Below are 7,248 nucleotides of genomic sequence, written 5' to 3' on the forward strand. Positions count from 1 at the left end.
CTTGAACCCCACTGTGATCATACACTTAAGTATGATGGTGTCCAAAGGGAAGGAAGCTAGAGCAAAAGAGTCGCCAACAAGTTTTAGGAACTTGTAAACCGTTCACAGGGTGAAGATTACACCCCTTAACGATCCATGAGATCGTCAACTCCAAAAGGTCTTGAACCAAATAGGGTTCGGGGATGAGGGTAAAAATCCGACCTAAAAGAGATTGAGCTTGCCCTAAATAGGCCTCTACTTCATTCTTCTCGTATTCATGTGCGCTTTCTGACTAACATGCAAACAATAGGTTAACCCTAAACCTGTTTATCTATGTTGGTTGGATTTAATGCACAAATAAAACTATTATTGGCGATCACTTGAATTATAACCATATTAGCCCTAAACAAGATTATTAATTATCTTATTAAGCGTGATTACAAATACAAATTCCCTTTAAACATGCATAAAAGGCGTGATCAAGCAATACCAATGAATAAGCATCAAGCAGCATGATAACAATCATCATAATTATAATTATAATCATGTTAACGCTAAAGCATGATAACAGCAAGATCCTAGGCATGATACTAACAAGATTAATAAAAAAAACCCTAGCATGTCACTAAGCAATAAAGATCAAAGCTTTAGACCTAACATGATACTAACATGCTATTAGAAAAGAGAATAGGAAGTGTTTTGGGTGTTTTTGTCCCTCGGGAGAGTTACAGCTCGAAGACTGGTCCAGAGCGGCCTGTACCTGCAAGACAAACGGAGACACCGGTTGGTAGGTGCTCCGCCTCCTAAGATCAAGTTAGTAACTTGAAGGGAGAGAAAAAGGTGCGGAAATTTAGGTGGGGATCTGCTAGGATTTCTAGCTCAGTTGTCTCTATCAAAGGGACAGTTTGCAATAAGTGGAAAAACGTGTCCTCCAAAAGAGGGGAATCTCCCTATTTATAGGGTCCTTGGGAATTGTGCCCCTGATTAGGTCACAGAACCCTAATCAGTGGTGGGTTGCGCCGCATTGCGGCTTTCTCGGGATTTGGGCCGGAAGGCCGTCATTTCCCCATATATCTGGGATGACACGTGTCAAGCAGGGATAGGTCCACTTTGGACCATCCTTAGGCTGACACGTGTCGCCTTCTAATTGGGCCACATGGCGGGGTAAAATTACCCTAAACATTTTCCCCTCACAGATGTGACGTGGCACGCCACGTGGCATCTGTGACACGTGTCACTCTTTGAATGGTGGTAATTTTACCGCCAAAATTTTACTGTTCACCTTCTGGGTAAATTACAGGAATACCCCTTCATTTACCCTCTTTATATAGCCGTTTACCCTCATATTTTTGTACGTTTCACAAAAATTTTCAGAGTAAACTTAGAGAGAATCTTGAAAGAGAGAGCAGAAGTCACCCGTCTGAGTCAAGCGCAAGTTTAAGAAAACTCAGCCTCTTCAACACAGGTGGACCCGTCTACCTTCAGATCTCAAATCTAAAGGTACCGTCTCTGACTCTCTCAGCTCTTTTTTCATTTTACCGCTTGTATATATTTCTTGCAATAAATGGATTCATCACCAACACACACGGAACAACCTAGGGTGGAATCCAGCCGTTCACCAGGGACGGCTGAGTCTAGGACTGGTAGTGCCGTCTCAGGGTGTTGGGACCACCCTTATGCTTGGATTCCGACCATTTGCGCGTCTGTGCAGGGCACAATGGCTCGGACTATGCAGACGGCACTAGATCCCAATTATAGGAGCGAAGGCTCAGGCGACCAAACGCATGAGGGAGAGGCGTCTGGCTCTGAACACCAGACGGCTCCGGAGAGGTCCCCTCCGCGTGGCCCCCCAACTCCTCCTGACTCGTTTTTGGACTAGTGCGACCAAGGCGGTGAGGAGGCCGCCTCAGCTTCCGTTTCCCAATCTGGGGAGGAGACGAGAAGCGGACTTGACGTCTCTTCCTCGGAGAGCAGTGACGATCTTCCTCCGCTTGAGGATAGTGAGGAAGAAGAAAGGAAGAAATGGAAGGAGAAGGACGATCCCTTCAAAATCCACCCAATGGGAGACGGGTGGAAAATAAGGGTGCCTCCCCCAGACGGCACCATTTCCTGGGAAGACGAAGAACGAAACGCTAACGGCTACTTCGGCTGTTATGAGGCGGCATTCAAGGCAGGACTTCGCTTCCCCCTTCACGAGGCGGTGAAGGCAATTTTGAGAGGCTATGGCCTCGGAGTCTGGCAACTTACCCCCAACTCTTGGGCAAATATTCTGGGGTATGTTGCCGCCTGTGAATTCCAAGGAATTCACCCCGGCTGGGAAGCCTTTGCTAAGATGCGTTATCTTAGTCGCAACCCAGACGGGTACAGAGCGTGGTATACTCTAACCACGTTCCCTCAATACATGATGACCTTGGACAAGGTCTCAAAATTTGACGGCTGGAAGCACAGATTCTATCTGCTGACGGCTCCCACCAGGCGGGAGAACTTCGAGCTCCGCCAGTACAATAAGAAGCCCGACCTTCTGGGTCGGAAATGCTGTCTTCCCCGGATCCCGGATGAGGACTTCGACAAAATAATTGAGGCTGACTTCTTCGGCCTCACAGACGCCACACTGTCAACCGGGGAGACAATAAAAGTCCCCAAGAACTGGATCCCTAAGAGCGCCTGGCTCAGGGATGAATGCTTTCTAGCCGCCTACGGGCTAGGGCACATGTTCACCAGACGTATGCGCCTGAATACTTTCCGTCTTTACTACTTTTGTGTCGGAAATGTTTTTGATGATGTACTAATTGATCACCCTTTTTGTTTTTGCAGAAGAACTTTGAACATGTTGCCAGACGAGAAGACCTCCAGACGGTCCTCTGCGCAGATCCGCCGTGACTTGGCGGAGGACCAGGCGCGAGAGCTTAAGGCCAAGGTAAACGCCTGACCATTTTTGTGAGTTTACTTTCAAAGTTTTCTTCCTTCGACTGCTAACATTAACTTGTTTTATTTTTTCAGGGAGGAGAGGTGGACAAGACGTTTGAGAAAAAACTCAAACGGGCTAGGGAGGAGACCACCGCCTCTAACCCCAGCAAGTCCTCAAAAAAGACCACCTCCACTGCAACTCCCAACGCCCCAGTCGGGAGACAAATGCGGATAGGGGTAAGGAATGAGAGAGTGTCCGGCTCTGTTGGCCTTGACTTGGCCAGCCCCCTATTTGCAACCGGGGGGTTCACCACGCCTGCCAGCGGCTCTCGTCTGGCCGGCTCTGCAGGTAAGAACCCTTTTGAATCCCCGCCTGAGCTGGGATGGTTGTTGCGAGTGAAAACACACTCCCAGCAGACGTCATCCTCAGACGGTCGAGACCAGATAGGCGCTGCTTTAGTATCTCAATTTGACGCTGATTATGGTGCAAATCAATCTCCCCGTTGGCCAGACGTCCAGAAGCATGCCAAGGCCATGCTGGATGCTGTCAGCAAACGGGATAAGGATACTATCCCGGGGATTGAGACGTTCAACCTTGAACGTATTCTAACCCTCCTGGCTGAGGTAAGACACTTGAACTATTTTTCAATAATTTTCTCCAAGTCTTTCTCCGCCTGCACTACTAACCTTGTTTGCTTTTGCAGGCTCTGCTGCGGGTAGACGGGCTCAAGCGTCCTTACACCCGCAAGCGGGATGAGGTAAGACGGGCCAAGCAGTCAGAACGGCCCCGCCTTAAAGAGCTCTCCATTTCTCAACTCGAAGCTTGCGGCTCGCTTTTTCAGAACGGCTGCCTCCTGTGGCGAATCAGGAAGTGTACCGTCTGAGAGGTATGCCCGGATGCCATCCATCCAGGTAGAGCTTCGGTCTAGGACTCCAATGGGATCTTCATAGATGCTTCTTTTTTCAAGTACTTCCCAAAAGACTGACCGAGGCGTATCATGGCAGGCGGAAGATGCAAGCTTTGATAGTGCATCCGCCTGGTTATTATCAGACCTGGGTACTTGATTCAAATGAAACTCCTCAAGTGACCCAGCCTCTTCTTTGACCGCCTGAAGATATTTGATCATAGCCGGGTGAGTTGCCTCAAATATTCCCCCATATTGGCTAACGACCAACTGTGAATCAGAGTAGGCGTCAATTTTTGTTGCCCCTGCCGCCTTACACATACGGATTCCGGCTAGCAGGGCTTCATATTCCGCCTCATTATTTGAGGCCTGAAATTTGAACCGTAGTGCATACTCATATCTGTCCCCCTCAGGAGACTCATAAATTACGCCTGCACCACAGCCGTTCTTTGTAGAACTCCCGTCTACATACACTTTCCAAACCTGTTCAAGATTATCCGTAGCCACCGGACGGGTCATTTCCACAATGAAGTCGGCAAACGCCTGACCTTTCACTGCCTTTCTTGGTTCGTAAGTGATTTCAAGACTTTGCATTTCAATAGCCCATTTTAACATTCTGCCGGATGACTCCAAGGTAGACATTGGCCGCTTGAGTGGCTGGTCGGTGTAAATCACCACCGGATGAGCCAGAAAGTAAGGCTTCAATTTTTTGAATGCCATGTACAAAGCAAGGCCAAATTTTTCAACCACGGGGTACCGGAGTTCAGCATTCTTAAGAACATGGCTAATGAAGTAAACCGGGAGCTGAACGCCGTCTCGCTCAGCAAGGAGAACGGCACTGAGAGCATGATCTGAGACGGCTAAATACATATACAACGTCTCCCTAGGTAGAGGACTGACCAACCTAGGCAGAGAGTGTAGATGCTCTTTTAGCTTCTGGAATGCCGTCTCAGCATCGTCTCCCCATTCAAACCTGGTCTTCTTCCTGATTGCTTGGAAGAAGTAAAGGCATTTGTCACCTGACCGGCTGAGGAACCTCCCCAAGGCCGCCAAGCAACCAGTTAGTCTCTGAACTTCCTTGACAGAACGGGGTGACTTCATGTCAATTACCGCCTGTATCTTTTCGGGGTTAGCCTCTATCCCCCTTTGATCAATCAGGAATCCGAGAAACTTCCCAGACTCAACACCAAAGACGCATTTCTTGGGGTTTAACATGACCTTATGCCGCCTGAGGGTGGTGAATGTTTCTCGGAGATCAGCAAGGTGATCCGTTTGTTGCTTGGATTTGACTATCATGTCGTCGATGTACGCCTCCACATTCCTCCCAATTTGATTAATGAAGACCGTATTAATCATCCGTTGGAAGGTGGCAGGCACATTCTTCAAGCCAAACGACATCACAGTATAACAGAATAACCCCAAATCAGTGACGAAGGCCGTCTTCTCTTGATCTTTTTTCCAGAGGGGTATCTGATGGAAGCCGGAGTAGGCATCCATAAAGCTCATCAAGGCGTGACCGGCTGTAGAGTCGACCAGACTGTCGATCTTTGGAAGCGGGTAACTGTCCTTTGGACACGCCTTGTTGAGGTCTGTGTAATCAACATACATGCGCTAGGTCCCATTCGGTTTCTTAACAAGGACCACATTGGCCACCCAGTCGGGAAAATTGCAGGGCCGAATGAACCTGGCGTCTAGCAGCTTTTTGACTTCGGCAGCTGCCGCCTGACTTCTTTCCTCGCCATGGTTTCTTTTCTTTTGCCGGATGGGCTTCTTTTTGGGATCCACGGCGAGTTTGTGGACAGCGAGATCCGGGCTGACGCCTGGCATCTCTTCCACTTCAAAGGCAAAAATGTCTTTGAATTCTTTCAGCAGAAGGTGCAAGCTTGCACCTAGAGTAGCATAAGCAACCGTCCCAACCTTCACCGTACGCTCTGGATGGCTGTCGTCCAACACGAGATCAATATTTTCTCCAGCCGGTTGGGGACGGAGCTCGTCTGACCGTTCCCCGGTCAGTGATTGCTATTTTTTCTCTTTCTTCACCTCCACCAGCAGATGCGCTTTTCTTTTCTTACAAACGGCTGCCGGGGCAGGGTTGGCATCCTTGACAGCGTCAAGGTCTATTGGTTCCTTCTGTTGGCCGTCTGGGGCCACAGTATCTTTAACGGCTGAGAGGTAGCACTCCCGAGCCGTCTTCTGATCCTCGTTCAGGGAACCAACAGAGCCATCATCCCGCTCATACTTAATAAGCATGAGAGACGGGATGATCACCGCCTTGGCTTCGTTGAGGGTTGGCCTACCAAGGATGATATTGTAGGCGGTCAACTCCTCCACGACCAAGAACCTAACGACAATATGCCGTCCCTGACCTTTTTCTCCCAGCCGGATGGGCAAGTCAATTCTGCCGGCTGGGTAGACCATCCCACCCCCAAAACCAACCAAGGGGTGGGTAACCGGATGCATGCTGCTGGAGTTGTATTTCAGCTTCTACAGGCACCGGAGGCTGATAATGTCCGACGAGCTGCCGGTGTCAATAAGGATCCGTCCAACCAGCTGGTTGGCAACCTTACATTCAATGACGACCGGGTCATCATGCGGACGGCGGACGCTGCCCCTGTCCTTCTCAGTTATGAGGACGTCTGGGAAGGTAGAAGAAGCAGATGCCTGCTCATCCTCATCCTTGTCCATCTTTCGAAGATGGCTCTTGGTGCCCCGGATGGTAGGGCCACCACATGAAAATCCGCCTGCTATAGTGTAGACCGGATCCTTGTCGGTATCCGAACTACTAGTAGGCTGGGGGGTAGCCTTGGAGGACTGACCCTTGCTCTTCTTCTTTGCCCCAGCTGGGGACTTAGAAATGTAGGACTTTAGAAGCCCTTTGTCAGCCAGACGGTCCAACGTTCGCTGTAGACTGAAGCAGTCGTTGGTGTCATGGCCAACCTCCTCATGGAACTGGCAAAATTTATTTTTGTTCCGTGTCTGGACGGAACTCTTCATTGGATTCGGCTTCTCAATAGACAGCCGGTCCTTTACCTCCATGAGGATGGAGTTGCAGTCTTTGTTAAACTCGTACTTGGGGACGTACGGTTTAAACTCTTTCTTTTTCTTGTGGGACGGCTGGTCAGAATCACTAATCGCCCAGACTTCTTTTCTCTTTTTGCTCTCTTCTTTTTTATTACCCGGCTGAGCTGACCGGCTTTCTTTTTGTTTGTCAGACTTCTTGGAGTCTGACTAGCAACCAGGCGTGCAAAGGTCGGTAGCTTGTATGTAGCTCTCCGCCTCCCTCAGGGCCGCCTGTAGCGTAAATGCCCCTTTTCGAACAAGGTCGAACTTAAAAGCCGACCCGTCCTTCAGACCCTTGAAAAAGTCTGTAAAAGCTACCTCGTCAGACAGTCCCTGGATCTGTATCCTGACCAGGTTGAACCGCCTGACATATGAGCGTAGCCCTTCCTTCTCACCA

The sequence above is a fragment of the Chenopodium album genome, chromosome 18 (genome assembly GCF_948465745.1).
Source record: "Chenopodium album chromosome 18, dcCheAlbu1.1, whole genome shotgun sequence".
Classification (NCBI taxonomy): domain Eukaryota; kingdom Viridiplantae; phylum Streptophyta; class Magnoliopsida; order Caryophyllales; family Amaranthaceae; genus Chenopodium; species Chenopodium album.